The sequence below is a fragment of the Eurosta solidaginis genome, chromosome 2 (assembly GCF_040869045.1).
Source record: "Eurosta solidaginis isolate ZX-2024a chromosome 2, ASM4086904v1, whole genome shotgun sequence".
NCBI lineage: Eukaryota > Metazoa > Arthropoda > Insecta > Diptera > Tephritidae > Eurosta > Eurosta solidaginis.
In genome coordinates this window covers 93603809-93623307 of record NC_090320.1, presented here as the reverse complement: position 1 = coordinate 93623307, position 19499 = coordinate 93603809, and positions in this window count along the sequence as shown.

The following is a 19499-nucleotide window of genomic DNA, read 5'->3' as shown; positions in this document are numbered from 1 at the left end:
CGTGAGCAGCAAGGAGCCACAAAAGATTTATAAAAGTTACGTGGACGTCAGGTTTTGGGATCAAGCCCAGAACAACCTGTCCGATGCAACCATCCCTTGCACGAGACACACTGAACAGAGTATAACCGTCCTAAAAAGATTCTTTTCTGGCAAATGCAGCTAAACCATTTCTCAGGACCGGGGTCAGGAGACGGACCCGGATTGGGTTCGATACCTTCCCGGAGTAAGAGAATATGTAGCAGTCCTGCTGCAAGGAGCTGCTGGGAGGATGACAATTTATGGGAGGGACGAAACAAATTAAATAGGGTCACACTGAAATGACAGTCCTTGGTCGGGAAAAGTCCCGAGTAGCTCCGGTACATAGAACCGACTGCCTTGGGAAGCGAGTTATGCCTGTCGTAAGAGGCAACTAGAATACCAAATTGTTTCAAGGGGTTGTGTAGCGCAACCCTCTCAAGGTGTTGCCAGCGCAAAATATAGCTTCCCAACCAAATTGTCAACCTCACCTACCCGTAGTGAATCCTGCTACTTTAACAATCGATCTAGGGGTGGGGGCGGTATGGCCTTGAAGGTTTCATATGGTCATACTAAATCCTTCCCGATGTGGTTGGGCTGGTGCCCTAATGATGCTTGTTACCAGAACGTAATCTGCATCCGGCAAAGGACCATTAACATCGATAGCACTCCATAAGGCCTTCGGGGAGAGTCCTTATCGCTACAACAACAACAACACGTGCCTAGTACAAGGACGCACGAGTGTGAATGAGCTCTACCCAAAAGTGTACGGCCATCTATCCCTGATCCTCAACAAAATATAATGCATGGAAATCGCTGAGGAAACAGTCCACTTAGGCAAGGTGCACACAGGCAAAATCGGTACGCTTTGATGCCGAACACATGTACTTGAATGGAGAGCTGCACACGAGGCGTAAGCTGCATGAAAGCTTCATGTAGCTAAGCGTACAACAATTTTGGTCGCTGAGCGTACGTACGCTTGAAAAAAAGGAAGAATAATATGTTTGTTTACATTATTTTGTATGCAAATTTGTGTAGTTAGTTAGAAAACGTTATTTTATTTAATAAAAGTGCGTGATAGGTATATTACCAAAGCGAAAAAGAGTATTCAACACAAAAGCTTGGTTAGACATTGTTGAAGCGATTAAAAGGTTAACAGGTGTTGGAAACTAGAAATCACTTTTTTCTAGTCCGCAGTGGTGCAAAGTTGCCTTTCATATTTTATAAAGGCACGTGGATGCAAACAACTTTTAATACCTATTTTCCTTTGGTTTCGGGGACGGATATACCTAAAGAGATTCAATTTCTTATTTTTTTCAATAATTGTTTGCTTTTTGTAGCGACACTCGAAAGTAGTTTCGTGTACAGATCTTGAGGCGTAGAGAAATCGTAGCTACATGTCATATCTTATACGCGTCTATGAAGCTACGCCTTGTGTGCATCTTGCCTTATTAACAGATAATTACCGTGTTAAGGTGCTCGACAAATTTGTTCGAGGAGTCTCTGGCGACCTGCCCCGACTTCTAGGCATTATTGCCAGAAGCCTTAAACCTTTGTATGAAGTTGGAAACTCAAAATTTCAGGGCATACCACGCTAAGATCAGGTGTTAAACGCACCATCCACCTCCCGCCAACAAAGCTTTAATTCCGCAAACCCATGACAACAACCCTTTGCATCAAGATATTCTCAACAGCAATTGAATCAACAATTCCAACCAACGTCAAAATTCGATCCCGAACTAGCTTACATACCTCAAACCTTAACAAATCCTATTCCACAAAATTATCGTCAAAAAAATTTTAATCGCCCCAATTACCAGCCCTACGAAACCCAAAACCCAAACCAACTTAACTAAAATAAAATAACCACAAAACCCGTTAAACAAACAGAACTATTCCCCTCCAAGACTACCTCAACATACGGACGTAGACGAAAGCGTCAGGACAAGACCGGTAAATTATATAAACCATCCAAAAAGCCGCTTCTAGTTCCGCCGAGAGAGATATATCCCCTTTTAAAATATCGGTTCCTGATGCTTTTACCGATACAATATTGGCTCAATCTTTTTGGCCTGAACATTTTGTTGTACATTTATACACCAAAAGATCAAAAAACTTAATTGCCAATACCTTAACGGTGCCCCAAACGTGAATATAGACTTGCTCAGCTTAACTATGTATAAACCATCAAAACGTTCACGGCTTACCCTCGAAATTAAGTATTGCTTTTCTTTATGGTTTTACTTGTACAGCTGAAGTGACAGCATTTACAGAGACCTGGTTAAAGCCTGATAATTTTAATTCTGAGGTTTTCTGTAATTAATATGTTGTTTATCGGTGTGATTGTACTTCCAGAGCAGGTGGCGCCCTGTTACCGTGGAATCGACTATATCATCGGACGTGCAGCAACTCGTCCGATATCGAATTTGTAACCATGAAGCTTTCACTCCGTAGCCTCTGTTTATTTATTAGTTGTTATTATATACCGCCTCGGTCGGATATCACGTTTATAATATAGTTTAGCTATTCAGAGCTTGCATTCTCAGATGCGGGATAATGATCGAATTGTTGTTTTTGGTGACTTTAATTTAGCCATAGTAAAATGGATTAATTCTAGCGGGTCGATATTCTCGACTCCCACCGTTCATCATGGTTTTGTTCATTCACTGCTTAATATGTCCCCATTATCTCTTCCTGAGGATTCTCATCATCCTACACTTGAGATAGCATGTGACATTGTTCAGTCTAAGATGCCTGCTATAGCGAAAGAATAACTCGTCTTTGCTCAAGAAGCTTTCATAAGACCAATTTCACTTTGCTAAATGAATTGATTGCTTCTCATGACTGGTATGAGTTTTATGCGTGTAATGACATCGAGTCTGCAACGTCTATGTTCTACAGATCGCCCAACAGATTCTTTACACACTGTGTTCCTGTTCACTATGCTAGCGTTGAAACTAATAAGCCACCAGGGAATTTTGTAAGACTAAAAAACATTAAATATAGACTTTATAAGCATTTTAAGAGATCTGGGGCATCTGAAGACTATTCAAAATATTTAGTTGCTCGTTCAAACTTTCACTTCCATGATCAACAAGGCTACAAATTCTACTTAACCCGTTTTAAAATTTACCTTTTCCGTAATCCCAAACAATTTTGTGGATTTGTTAATTCGAAAAGAAAAACGTCGCGATTTCCATCTTCCCTCTCTTACGGTGGTAGATCTTCAAGCTCTGATCATGATGCTGTGGAACTATTCGCTGAATTCTTTAGGTCAACATATTCGTCTAATAGTATCAATTCAAGTCATTATCCGTAAATAGTTAAAATTGTATTCTGAATCCTGTAATTGACTACAACACAGTATTTCAGTCTTTAAGCAGTGAAGCCAACAAATTCTCCGGGGCCAGACTGTGTACCCGGTTCTGTACTCAAGCTATGCGCTGTGAGTTTATCGGAACTTTGAAATTATTTCAATTATCTATGCATTCTGTGATATTCCCTTCAATTAGGAACCCTGCATAAAAAAGGTAGTAAGTCTAATATTAAAAACTACAGGGGTATTGCTAAGCCCTCAGTTATCCCCAAAACCTTCGATCAAATAGTTACATCTTTATTATCTTCCTGCCAACATGGTTTTGTGCGCCACCACCAACTTCCTGGAGTTTACTTCCATAGTAAGGGACGGCTTCCTGTCTAAACAACAAACAGATGTGATATACACTGATTTTAGTAAATCTTTCTCTTCTGTCAACCACAAGCTACTGATTCACAAGCTTGACCTAGTAGGTTTTCCGAAGCAATTATTATTATGGCTCGCAAGCTACCTCATAAACAGGATTCAAAACGTTTAGTATACAAATATTGCATCTAAGATAATTAATGTAACATCTGGCGTACCTCAGGGTAGCCATCTGGGCCCTCTTATTTTTATCCTTTTCACAAATGACTTACCACTAATGCTTAAACATTCCCGGGCTCTTATGTAAGCGGATGATGTAAAACTTTGCCATATATACATGCCCTGGTATAGTCGTAACCTCCTTCAAGTTGATTTGGATTCATTTCAGATCTGGTGCGCAGAGAACCTACTCGTTTTAAACTGCTCAAAATGTAAGCTTATGACTTTTCACCGAGTAAAGCCACTACACTCTAAAGCTACACCTCTGGAGCGATTATCCACCGTTAATGATTTAGGTGTACTTTTCGACCCAAAACTATATTTTAGTACGTACATTTCATCCATTTTAAATAAAGCAACGGGTATACTTGACTTCGTTAAACGTTGCACCAAAGAGTTTAACGATCCTTATTTCAAGAAGATCCTATACACTTCCTTGGTCCGCCCTGTACTTGAATATTGCTCGTGTGTCTGGTGTCCTGGACACAAAAAGCATATAACGCGGATTGAGTTTGTACAGAAACAATTTTTAATATTTTCACTTCGCGGTCTTAATTGGGATTCTAGCTTTCATCTTCTACCTTACAGAAGTAGACTTCTCCTCATCAATCTGCCTTCTCTAGAAAACCGTAGAATACTACTTGGGGTGTTGTTCATCCATAAGTTGGTCATCGGCGAGATTGATTCTTCTGAATTGTTAGCTCGGCTTAGTTTCGCTGTTCGCGCTAGGACGTCGAGACACTACGTGCCTTTTCTTTTACCGCTATGTCGCCTAAACTTCGCAAAAAGTGACTCTGCGGATTTGGTGCGCGCACTACAATGACCTGTATAAGTGTATAAGTATCGAATGTTCGCTTCCTGCATTGACTTGATATTGTATAGTTTGATAAACTCTCTGAATCATCTTGAATGGTTAAATGCATAAGTTTACTTTTATTTAATGTTAATCTTCTAATTTATAAGTTATAATACTTTTTGTACAAATTCTATACTTTACCCATATATGTAATACTCCTATATTGCTAATAGAAAATGCTCGCAATGAGTTTTGAATTCGAAATCTAAACAAGACAGCCTACATAATTTTTATGATTGTAGCAGCATAAGTGTGACAAGAAAAAATTTTAATTTAAGTACATTCGATTATTGAATGCAAAAACAAAAACAATAAAACAGCAATATATCGGCACTCTGATGTTTGTGAGTGTACCTATCCTGCAGCAGCAATATAGGAGTATTACATATACGACTTTACCCGTCGACAGTTTTCGTTTTGAGTCGACTTTAAATAAATAAATAAATAAATAAAGCCCACGAACTGGGTAAAAGACCAACCAATACTTCGATGATAAATCATGCCCCTTCAAAGCTTCATGATGCGTTGCGAGAGAGCGGTATGGCGCTTTTAGAAGTTTTGCATGATGTTCAAAGCAAACCTTCGTTATACATAATTTTTCTCATATTGTGAATACTTAAAATATATTTACATTTCTTCACATGGTTACCATCAATTGTGGTTTGGCCACATTATGATGTAATTTTTCTATGGTAAAATTATTACCATTATAGTTTGTTAGTTGCCTTAGAAAATACTATGATTTTGAATTAAGAAATGAAAACCCATTTCCCGAGCAAGAAGGCCTTCTAAGCTAGGTAGGAATGCTTTATACTCATGAAATGAATTTAATTACACATTTATATAAACAAACTATATTCACTTATTTTACCTATTAGGTTTGTTAACAATTATCCTATTTTTTTTTATACATCAATATATTGATACACATATATATTGGATTTAGTTGTCCTTTCAATTAAGTTTTTTTTTGTTGCAATACTTTTGTTTGTATATGCGTACCTAATAGCGCATGTACATATTTACATGCATATGTATATCAAAGTTAATTTTTGAATTCAAAGATATGAGTTAATAAGTGTGTGGGGACTAATTATAGTTCGACCAATGTATTTATATATTTTTTCCCCAATAATGATTTTGTTTTAACTCAAACGGAGATTGTTATTTTGGTTTATAAGTTTAGGTTAACTAGACTTAGCAAAACCTCAGATTGTAAAAATTGTAATGGATTGAACTTCTGAAATAATAATTCAAATAATGTGTAATTGATTTGCTTTAATTTGGTTTGAGTCTGGGTGAGTTAGTGGTAGTGTATAGGGGCCTCAATCACATCTAAGAGGCCAATGGTAGGGCGGGTATAGAGGCAGCCACAAATGTTGCAACAACGAGCTGCCAGGCGTGAAGGGTAAGTATAGGGTGTCACATTGCTGAAGTGTGCCATGCAAATGCGATAGTGGGTTTTATTTAATCCGCAATTGAATTGGGAATAATATCCGCACCGCGCCGACCGAGAATATGCTGACACAAGTAGAATAAGGTTATATTAGCAGCTAATTTAGAGTTGTAAGAACAGTTGTAGTTCAGAATTAAATCAATAAAGGCCTTTTGACCACTAAAATAATTCTTTTTCGAATTTAAACTTCGAACCCGATAGGTGGCGCCCGAGCAAAAAACCTTGGCTTGGTAAACGTATAGTGTCGGAAAATTGGTCTTGGCTTAATAAAGTGCCACCGGAACTGTTATTTAAACTTTCCGAAAGTCCCACCAGTATAGCATTAACTTTCAAAAAGTGACGCAATAGAAAGAGTGCAGCAAAGGAAAGAAAAACCGGCGTCCCAACGATACCAGGCAACAAGCCACCCGCAGCAACAAGGAGTAAGAGACGTTAGCAAGAGTACCGGAAGGAAAAGATACTGCACACTTACAGAGTGAAAGTGTGTGTATAAAATTTAAAAATCCATTTAATATTGGAAAATTTAAATATTCGTTGTAAAAGAAGAAACACGTTAAAAGTGAAAGTGCGGAAATAAAATTAGTTAAAAATTCACAATTTTTTTTAGGAAAACCCTAATTTTTTTGTTTTGTGGTTTAAGATCGATTAAAATTCAGGAAATTAAACCCCTTACTGAAAAGGAAAAAAGGGAAGAAGAATTTTTACAATGATATTTTGGTTTATAAGTTTAGGTTAACTAGACTTAGCAAAACCTCAGATTGTAAAAATTGTAATGGATTGAACTTCTGAAATAATAATTCAAATAATGTGTAATTGATTTGCTTTAATTTGGTTTGAGTCATGGTGAGTTAGTGGTAGTGTATAGGGGCCTCAATCACATCTAAGAGGCTAATGGTAGGGCGGGTATAGAGGCAGCCACCAAATGTTGCAACAACGAGCTGCCAGGCGTGAAGGGTAAGTATAGGGTGTCACATTGCTGAAGTGTGACATGCAAATGCGATAGTGGGTTTTATTTAATTATTTTTTTTATTATTCTTTTTTTGGTTGAAATCCCAGTATACAAAATAAATTATCCTGTGTGAACATTGACTGGGGAGAGCAGTGCTGTGCAGTGATCGCGTAAAAGAATCTACGAAGCTGAAGCTCCGGGCCTAAACGTCAGTGCACACGCCGTGGTCATTGCACCTTGCCACAAGCACTGCTGCTCTTTTGTCCATGAATGTGCCTATCGCACACTCAGCCAATGGAGATCATAACAATACATATTGCCAAACATAGTAGATAGGCAATAGCCTACTTTGATTCTGAACTTCCGCTAATGCATGATGCCAGCGGTCAAGAACAGGTATTCGATTGACTTTGTCCAGACGCTGGATCAGCAAAAATACTGGAATTACGAACGACATCCGCAATTGAATTGGGAATAATATCCGCACCGCGCCGGCCGAGAATATGCTGACACAAGTAGAATAAGGTTATATTAGCAGCTAATTTAGAGTTGTAAGAACAGTTGTAGTTCAGAATTAAATCAATAAAGGCCTTTTTACCACTAAAATAATTCTTTTTCGAATTTAAACTTCGAACCCGATAGGTGGCGCCCGGTCAAAAAACCTTGGCTTGGTAAACGTATAGTGTCGGAAACTTGGTCTTAGGCTTAATAAAGTGCCACCGGAACTGTTATTTAAACTTTCCGAAAGTCCCACCAGTATAGCATTAACTTTCAAAAAGTGGCGCAATAGAAAGAGTGCAGCAAAGGAAAGAAAAACCGGCGTCCCAACGATACCAGGCAACAAGCCACCCGCAGCAACAAGGAGTAAGAGACGTTAGCAAGAGTACCGGAAGGAAAAGATACTGCACACTTACAGAGATTAAGCTTAAATTAATGTAAGAAAGTAAATATTTAAGTTAAATATATTAAAAAAAATTTAAATCTATTCAATTTCGAAATTTTATTTAAAAAAATGTATATTTAGAGAAATTTTAAAGTAAAGAGTGAAAAAAATGTAAGCTTATAGGAAAAGATCGAAGAAAACAAGTAACCTTCAAAAAACATAAGAGAAATAAAATCCTAAATGAAAAAATAACATTTTGAAAATTTGTCGAATAAAGAATAAATCTAAAATTACGAAATTCGAATAGTTTTATTTGGAAAATTACTTTAAAATTTAAATAATTTAGAATTATAATTAATAAAAATTTAATAATTTAGATATTTCATTGATAGGAAAAAAATATCTCAAAAGTGAAAGTGTGTGTATAAAATTTAAAAATCCATTTAATATTGGAAAATTTAAATATTCGTTGTAAAAGAAGAAACACGTTAAAAGTGAAAGTGCGGAAATAAAATTAGTTAAAAATTCACAATTTTTTTTAGGAAAACCCTAATTTTTTTGTTTTGTGGTTTAAGATCGATTAAAATTCAGGAAATTAAACCCCTTACTGAAAAGGAAAAAAGGGAAGAAGAATTTTCACAATGAGTAACCCATATAATTTAATTAGGCCAACAATGTTAGCTAAATAGCTCAAATAACAAGCGACCAAACAATCGACGAACGATACATGGAAAACATGAACGAAATGGACAACATACCGGACGTAGTACGTTCCTTACGAGAGTTTTCAGGGAACCTTTCAGAATTCAGCTCCTGGAGCTCCGTCGAACGCATCCTAAAAATTTACGAACCCTCAAAGGGAACACCTAAATACTTTGGCATTTTAAACGTCATAAGAAACAATAATAGGAAGAACAGATATTGCTTTAGATTCATATAATACACCACTTGACTAGACGGCAATATCCCGTTGTCTGACCACCCATTATGCAGATAAAATGGACATAGGAACGTTAGAGTACCCCAGCGGGTTACGGGCTCAGAATATACCCGTGGCAGGTATGCCTGTCGTAAGAGGCAACTAGAATACCAAATTGTTTCAAAGGGTTGTGTAGCGCAACCCTTTCAAGGTGTTGCCAGCGCAAAATATAGCTTCCCAACCAAATTGTCAACCTCACCTACCCGTGGTGAATCCTGCTACTTTAACAATCGATCTAGGGGGTGGGGGCGGTATGGCCTTGAAGGTTTCATATGGTCATACTAAATCCTTCCCGATGTGGTCGGGCTGGTGCCCTAATGATGCTTGTTACCAGAACGTAATCTGCATCCGGCAAAGGACCATTAACATCGATAGCACTCCATAAGGCCTTCGGGGAGAGTCTTTATCGCTACAACAACAACAACACGTGCCTAGTACAAGGACGCACGAGTGTGAATGAGCTCTACCAAAAAGTGTACGGCCATCTATCCCTGATCCTCAACAAAATATAATGCATGGAAATCGCTGAGGAAACAGTCCACTTAGGCAAGGTGCACACGAGGCTACGCGTCATAGACGCGTAGTAGACGTTACAGGCAAAATCGGTACGCTTTGATGCCGAACACATGTACTTGAATGGAGAGCTGCACACGAGGCGTAAGCTGCATGAAAGCTTCATGTAGCTAAGCGTACAACAATTTTGGTCGCTGAGCGTACGTACGCTTGAAAAAAAGGAAGAATAATATGTTTGTTTACATTATTTTGTATGCAAATTTGTTTAGTTAGTTAGAAAATGTTATTTTATTTAATAAAAGTGCGTGATAGGTATATTACCAAAGCGAAAAAGAGTATTCAACACAAAAGCTTGGTTAGACATTGTTGAAGCGATTAAAAGGTTAAAAGGTGTTGGAAACTAGAAATCACTTTTTTCTAGTCCGCAGTGGTGCAAAGTTGCCTTTCATAATTTACAAAGGCACGTGGATGCAAACAACTTTTAATACCTATTTGCCTTTGGTTTCGGGGACGGATATACCTAAAGAAATTCAATTTCTTATTTTTTTCAATAATTGTTTGCTTTTTGTAGCGACACTCGAAAGTAGTTTCGTGTACAGATCTTGAGGCGTAGAGAAATCGTAGCTACATGTCATATCTTATACGCGTCTATGAAGCTACGCCTTGTGTGCATCTTGCCTTATTAACAGATAATTACCGTGCTAAGGTGCTCGACAAATTTGTTCGAGGAGTCTCTGGCGACCTGCCCCGACTTCTAGGCATTAAGGAACCAAATAGATTGCCAGAAGCCTTAAACCTTTGTATGAAGTTGGAAACTCAAAATTTCAGGGCATAACACGCTAAGATCAGGTGTTAAACGCACCATCCACCTCCCGCCAACAAAGCTTTAATTCCGCAAACCCATGACAACAACCCTTTGCATCAAGATATTCTCAACAGCAATTGAATCAACAATTCCAACCAACGTCAAAATTCGATCCCGAACTAGCTTACATATCTCAAACCTTAACAAATCCTATTCCACAAAATGATCGTCAAAAAAATTTTAATAGCCCCAATTACCAGCCCTACGAAACCCAAAATCCAAACCAACTTAACTAAAATAAAATAACCACAAAACCCGTTAAACAAACAGAACTATTCCCCTCCAAGACTACCTCAACATACGGACGTAGACGAAAGCGTCAGGACAAGACCGGTAAATTATATAAACCATCCAAAAAGCCGCTTCTAGTTCCGCCGAGAGAGATATATCCCCTTTTAAAATATCGGTTCCTGATGCTTTTGTCGATACAATATTGGCTCAATCTTTTTGGCCTGAAAATTTTGTGCTACATTTATACACCAAAAGATCAAAAAACTTAATTGCCAATACCTTAACGGTGCCCCAAACGTGAATATAGACTTGCTCAGCTTAACTATGTATAAACCATCAAAACGTTCACGGCTTACCCTCGAAATTAAGTATTGCTTTTCTTTATGGTTTTACTTGTACAGCTGAAGTGATAGCATTTACAGAGACCTGGTTAAAGCCTGATAATTTTAATTCTGAGGTTTTCTGTAATTAATATGTTGTTTATCGGTGTGATTGTACTTCCAGAGCAGGTGGCGCCCTATTACCGTGGAATCGACTATATCATCGGACGTGCAGCAACTCGTCCGATATCGCATTTGTAACCATGAAGCTTTCACTCCGTAGCCTCTGTTTATTTATTAGTTGTTACTATATACCACCTCGGTCGGATATCACGTTTATAATATAGTTTAGCTATTCAGAGCTTGCATTCTCAGATGCGGGATAATGATCGAATTGTTGTTTTTGGTGACTTTAATTTAGCCATAGTAAAATGGATTAATTCTAGCGGGTCGATATTCTCGACTCCCACCGTTCATCATGGTTTTGTTCATTCACTGCTTAATATGTCCCCATTATCTTTTCCTGAGGATTCTCATCATCCTACACTTGAGATAGCATGTGACATTGTTCAGTCTAAGTTGCCTGCTATAGCTGAAAGAATAACTCGTCTTTGCTCAAGAAGCTTTCATAAGACCAATTTCACTTTGCTAAATGAATTGATTGCTTCTCATGACTGGTATGAGTTTTATGCGTGTAATGACATCGAGTCTGCAACGTCTATGTTCTACAGATCGCTCAACAGCTTCTTTACACACTGTGTTCCTGTTCACTATGCTAGCGTTGAAACTAATAAGCCACCAGGGAATTTTGTAAGACTAAAAAACATTAAATATAGACTTTATAAGCATTTTAAGAGATCTGGGGCATCTGAAGATTATTCAAAATATTTATTTGCTCGTTCAAACTTTCACTTCCATGATCAACAAGGCTACAAGTTCTACTTAACCCGTTGTAAAATTTACCTTTTCCGTAATCCCAAACAATTTTATGGATTTGTTAATTCGAAAAGAAAAACCTCGCGATTTCCATCTTCCCTCTCTTACGGTGGTAGATCTTCCAGCTCTGATCATGATGCTGTGGAACTATTCGCTGAATTCTTTAGGTCAACATATTCGTCTAATAGTATCAATTCAAGTCATTATCCATAAATAGTTAAAATTGTATTCTGAATCCTGTAATTGACTACAACACAGTATTTCAGTCTTTAAGCAGTGAAGCCAACAAATTCTCCGGGGTCAGACTGTGTACCCGGTTCTGTACTCAAGCTATGCGCTGTGAGTTTATCGGAACTTTGAAATTATTTCAATTATCTATGCATTCTGCGATATTCCCTTCAATTAGGAACCCTGCATAAAAAAGGTATTAAGTCTAATATTAAAAACTACAGGGGTATTGCTAAGCCCTCAGTTATCCCCAAAACCTTGGATCAAATAGTTACATCTTTATTATCTTCCTGCCAACATGGTTTTGTGCGCCACCACCAACTTCCTGGAGTTTACTTCCATAGTAAGGGACGGATTCCTGTCTAAACAACAAACAGATGTGATATACACCGATTTTAGTAAATCTTTCTCTTCTGTCAACCACAAGCTACTGATTCACAAGCTTGACCTAGTAGGTTTTCCGAAGCAATTATTAATATGGCTCGCAAGCTACCTCATAAACAGGATTCAAAACGTTTAGTATAAAAATATTGCATCTAAGATAATTTATGTAAAATCTGGCGTACCTCAGGGTAGCCACCTGGGCCCACTTATTTTTATCCTTTTCACAAATGACTTACCACTAATACTTAAACATTCCCGGGCTCTTATGTAAGCGGATGATGTAAAACTTTGCCATATATACATGCCCTTGTATAGTCGGAACCTCCTTCAAGTTGATTTGGATTCATTTCAGAGCTGGTGCGCAGAGAACCTACTCGTTTTAAACTGCTCAAAATGTAAGCTTATGACTTTTCACCGAGTAAAGCCACTACACTCTAAAGCTACACCTCTGGAGCGATTATCCACCGTTAATGATTTAGATGTACTTTTCGACTCAAAACTATATTTTAATACGTATATTTCATCCATTTTAAATAAAGCAACGGGTATACTTGACTTCGTTAAACGTTGCGCCAAAGAGTTTAACGATCCTTATTTCACGAAGATCCTATACACTTCCTTGGTCCGCCATGTACTTGAATATTGCTCGTGTGTCTGGTGTCCTGGACACAAAAAGCATATAACGCGGATTGAGTTTGTACAGAAACAATTTTGAATATTTTCACTTCGCAGTCTTAATTGGGATTCTAGCATTCATCTTCTACCTTACAGAAGTAGACTTCTCCTCATCAATCTGCCTTCTCTAGAAAACCGTAGAATACTACTTGGGGTGTTGTTCATCCATAAGTTGGTCATCGGCGAGATTGATTCTTCTGAATTGTTAGCTCGGCTTAGTTTCGCTGTTCGCGCTAGGATGTCGAGACACTACGTGCCTTTTCTTTTACCGCTATGTCGCCTAAACTTCGCAAAAACTGACTCTCTGCGGATTTGGTGCGCGCACTACAATGACCTGTATAAGTGTATAAGTATCGAATGTTCGCTTCCTGCATTGACTTGATATTGTATAGTTTGATAAACTCTCTGAATCATCTTGAATGGTTAAATGCATAAGTTTACTTTTATTTAATGTTAATCTTCTAATTTATAAGTTATAATACTTTTTGTACAAATTCTGTACTTTACCGATATATGTAATACTCCTATATTGCTAATAGAAAATGCTCGCAATGAGTTTTGAATTCGAAATCAAAACAAGACAGCCTACATAATTTTTATGATTGTAGCAGCATAAGTGTGACAAGAAAAATTTTTAATTTAAGTACATTCGATAACGATGGTTGGAGCACTTGTTACTATATAGGATATTACGTTTGCATATTGCACTGTGAAAAGTTATATTAAGATCTTGTGCTTCTTGAAGTTTTGGACTAAAGCACATTAATTTGGTTTTATTGCTGACAACCAATTTATGTTCCGCAAACCATGACCGAAGTATGTGTATATCGTGGTTCAGATCCGCTATCAAATTTAAAGGATCCGTTGAGTTATATGCAATTCCTAGGTCATCCGCAAATGCTTCGACTTTGCCCTTAAAAGGTTGAATAAATAGTGAGTTCACATAGATAAGGAATAATATGGGACCCAGAACCGGTCCTTGTGGTACACCAGAGTTTATGACTTTGGTCTCACTAAGAGTGTTGCCTATTTTCACTCTTTGGGTTCGATTTCCTAAATAAGAAACAAACCAATTGTATAACAAATCCACGAATTCCCAAATTATAAAGCTTATTTAAAAGACGGCCATGATCAACCATATCGAATGCTTCTGTAATGTCCACAAAAAGCCCAGCACACTCTTTTTTTGAATCAATACCCTTGTATATAGTTGAACAGAAGTCCAAAAGAGCATCTTCCGTAGAAAGACCATCCCTGAAACCAAATTGCAAAGGACTAAGAAAATTTATTTTTTTAAAGTAGGATAATTGATGACAAAAGTGAAATCGGCCTATAGTTAGCCATATCTTTTTTATTACCTTTTTTAAGAATCGGTATTACAATTCCTAATTTTAATTGTTCTGGGAAAATCCCAGTTGTAACACTCAAGTTAAAGATATGTTTTAAAACATCAACAATATTGTATGAGATTTTCTTTAACATAACGTTAGAGATTCCATCATGACCGGAAGAATTACTATTTTTCAAAGATTTGATTGCAGTTAAAATTTCCGATCCTGAGATTGGCTCAAAAAAGAAGCCGTTGCTTCTGAAAGAATTTTTAGCTACTCCAAAACCAGAGCAACAATCGCAAAGGGGTGTCACATTTGGCGGGAAGTTTGACTTCACAATTGAAGTAAAGTATTCATTAAAATCATTAGCTATTTCTATGGGAACAGAAATATCAACGCCTTCTTTTTGTAAAACAAAATGAGAATCTTGCCTTTTTGTGTTTTTATCAATAATCCTATTTATTACTTTCCACTCTTCTTTTGGATTACCTTTGGATTTATTGACTAAGTTATTATAATAATCGTCCCAACATTTACGAATTTCTCCATTGATTCGTTTGCATATTTGCTTAAAACGAGTATTCAAATTGGTGTCACATGGATGTTTGTTGCACTTTTTTTTAAATTTATTTTTGAACCTAATTCTATTCAAAAGGCATTTATTTATCCACGGTTTGAGTCTGATTTCTGATGCTTTTTTGTTAACGCAGTATGTTGAGGAGTTAATGCATTGCATTAAATTATCTAAAAACACGCCGTATGCCCTTGATACATTTTCTTCGGCGTATACATTGCTCCAAATATTTAAGCGAAGTTTAATATTTAGTTGATCAAAATTAATTTTTTCCACAACATGCCTATTTCTTTTTCTAACGTCTTTCTCAACCATTGTGTTTTTAAAGAGAATACCACTCATACAGTGATCCGTGATACCCAGGTCCGAGTTAATAGCGGAACAGGCAGACTAAGAAGAACCAAAGAAGCGGCACAGTACGTGATCAAGACACGTACCTGCCACTGGTCTAGTAGCTTCGTTTATAAGTGAATATAACCCATGATCTGACAATACCATGTTATAATTATTAAGTACAGGGCTTGTACTTAATAGATCCAGATTAAAATCGCCCAAAATTACAAGATTCGTCGTTGATACACTACTTAATAATGAATTGAACTCATCGATAAATAATTGAGCAGGTTGCGAGTGAAGTCTATAAATACAGACAAATACAAAGTTTATTTTGCAAATGCAGCACGAAACCTTTATAGCGTCAGCACTAGTGAGACTAAGACGTTCAATTTTGCTACAGTCAAACGAATCATGAACAAAACCCCTACACCGCCAGCTGGATACGAATCATTAGCACTTGCATAGAATTTATAATTAAAAAATAAAATAAATGTAAGGCGCGATAACCTCCGAAGAGATCTAAGGCCGAGCTTCTCTTCCAATTTGCGCCGTGCTCCTCTTGATTTTCCCTACAAATTGGCCGGACGGGACCTACATGTTTTATGCCGACTCCGAACGGCAACTGCAAAGCAGATGAGTTTTCACTGAGAGCTTTTCATGGCAGAAATACACCCGGAGTGCTTGCCAAACACTGCCGAGGGGCGACCCCGCTTAGAAAAATTTTCTTCTAATTGAAAAATCTTATTTCTAAAATTTTGATGTTGCTTTGTCCGGGAGTTGAACCCAGGGCATACGGTGTGATAGGCGGAGCACGCTACCATCACACCACGGTGGCCGCCACCGTAGAATTTATAATTAGGTAAATTATATTCGTCAATCTCAAAAGAATATATCCAGATTTCTGATACAAAAATAAAGCTAGGTAGGTTCAGGAAAGCATCAAGATTTGTTGCCAATAGATCGAAATTACGACGCAAACTACGTATATTTTGATGTACAGCATAAACAGATTTAAATTGATAAGGATACGAATGAGTATTCAAATCAGAAATACTTCTAATGGTTGTTATGGGGGGCTCTTCAGCTATAAGATCAATATTATTATTTAAGTTATTAAACATAAGGCTAATAGGCAACAAATATATTTAGTTTTTTATTTTGTTGAGATCCTCAAAAGACCCTATAACATAGACATCACCATTATCAACCTTTTTTAGAAGTATAGTGGAATTTCGAATCCATAGGTACTTGAATCTTTTCTCTGCTTTTACTTGTTTTGCTGACATAAACAATTCCCTAGTATATTTGGTAAGGCGATCCTTTATGTAGATGTTTTGTTTTTTATCGCCACCAAAAACAGACGCATTTAACTTCCCTTTACATGTTTTTTTACTCTGCATGATCTTCTTCTTAAAATCAAACGAAGAGAGTTTGGCACAAATAATATTGTCAACAGTGTTTGATTTTTTAATGCGCTTTACATAACACTTACTAATATCTTCTGCTGAGACAGTGATATTAAGAGCTTCTCTAAATATTCTTTGCACACAATCTCCTACATTTGCATTATCCACGTTAGGTACACCAACTAACTCAATGTCGTTCTCCAGTTGCTTTTGCTCTCTCCAGTTGAGTCTACTTTCCAGATTGTTTACTTTTATTTTTAGCTTTGCATTTTCTTCTTTCATTTCATTTATCGTTGACAGGTAATCGGTGTTTATTTTTTTTAAAGCAATTATTTCTTCATAAAGGAGCTGAAGTGTAATTGTTTTGGCGCAAAATTGTGCTTTGCTTGCAGTCGCTTCGTTCGGCTCTTCATTGCTTTGTTGTTCTTGTTGTTGTTGTGATTTTGTTACATGCTTTTTTTGCTGCATTTGGTTCCGTAAGCAAAGTTCTGCATTCTGCTGTTGCTGAGCATCTTTTGTTGTTGGAAATGACAAAGGCTGATTTTGAAGTGATTTGCGCCGAAGATCATTGCACTTGTCGCATCTGAATTTTATGTTTTCAGCATTCATATATTCAATGTCGTCTTTTTTAACATTCGCACAAGAATAATGAAAAGAGCTAGCGCAATCAGCACAAGTTACCTTTGAAAGATTGTTTCTATCGATTTTTTGTACACAAATCGAGCACTTCATATTTACTTTATTTTTTATTTTTTTATTTTAATACGGAGCAAAGAAAAATACGTGCGCACCCCACGACACATATGTTGCTTTAATTAATCTAATCTAATCTAATTATTGAATGCAAAAACAAAAACAATAAAACAGCAATATATCGGCACTCTGATGTTTGTGAGTGTACCTATCCTGCAGCAGCAATATAGGAGTATTACATATACGACTTTACCCGTCGACCGTTTTCGTTTTGTGTCGACTTTAAATAAATAAATAAAGCCCAATAACTGGGTAAAAGACCAACCAATACTTCGATGATAAATCATGCCCCTTCAAAGCTTCAAATATACTTCCATATAAACTCAGAAGAGGCACCACAAATCCAATATACGAAATGCTTTACAACGCCAGTGACAAATACGACTATAACGTACCAAGCTACAATGACCCACTTGATGAATCGCTTGACTTGACCGACGTACATTTTTTAGACTGAATAGCTCTTCGTTGCCTTATTTCAGATGCAAAACGAAGAGCAGCGTGATATTAAACATTTTGGTAGACACAGGATCCAATAAAAATTATATCAGTCTAGTTTAGTAAGGAAAGCCATAGAAAACGATATCCCATTTTTTGCCAACTCAGTAGGAGGTAAAATCAAAATTACGCACCACACTTTTCTCAACCTTTTTAATTTGGAAGGTTGCAAGCTCAAAGTCTACCCACTCTAGAACCTTTCATGCCATCCTAGGAAATGACAGCTTGTAAGAACTTTCCGCCGTCATACACACAAAAGAAAATTTTATGATTGTTGCAAACACCACGAAAATCTGTTTAAAACAGTACACTGTACAAAATTTCAACGCAATACAGATACCGGACGAACACATGACTACAGTAGAAATAAAATTAAAGAAAAAAGTAAACAATAAATTGACTCTAAAGAAATATAACACTTTATAAGTTCATTGTAAGCTTTAGCGATAATTAGGCTTTTTCGTCTGCGACAAAAGAATTCTATATTGTACATAATTATATATTTTTAACATTAAAACTTTACACCTAAATTATTAAACCTTACAGTTTATATCACAGTTCTAATTGTTCTAATAAAAAACGTGTTGAATTTTGATGGTCTCCTTTTCTTGCTATCGCAATGTAACACGCTTTTATTAGAACATTTAGGACTGTGATATAAACTGTAAGGTTTAATAATTTAGGTGTAAAGTTTTAATGTTAAAAATATATAATTATGTACAATATAGAATTCTTTTGTCGCAGACGAAAAAGCCTAATTATCGTTAAAGCTTACAATGAACTTATAAAGTGTTATATTTCTTTAGAGTCAATTTATTGTTTACTTTTTAGTTAATTTTATTAACCAATAATAAAAGCTTATTTTTAAAAAAGTTTTTTTTCTTTAATTTTATTTTTTACTTTTTAGTTCGTTTTATTAACAAGTAATAGAAGCTTGTTCTTAGAAAAGCCTTTTTCTTAAATTTAATTTAAATAGGAATTTTTTTAAATTTTTAGTAGGGTAAAATATTGTTTAAATTAGTTACGTAATCTTTACTTAGTTATTTGTAACGTTTCTCATTCTATCCATTTCTTTTAATGCACCAACTTACTTTTTAGTTAATTTTATTAGCCAATAATAAAAGCTTATTTTTAAAAAAGTTTTTTTTCTTTAATTTTATTTTTTTCTTTAATTTTATTATATCATAATCCGAATATATTGGGGCATATTCATAATCGAAATAAAATGTGACTAAGTTAGTTGAAGCATTTTTGACATAGAGCACATATAAAATTATGTCAAACAGTGTTAAATAACTTAACTCTGTCTATGCCGCGTTCAGTTTACAACTACTTATTGCAGATCTCTCATCTGTGGGTTAAACCTGTTTTAAAATAAAATTCTACTTTCGCTTAGCTAAAATTCCATCG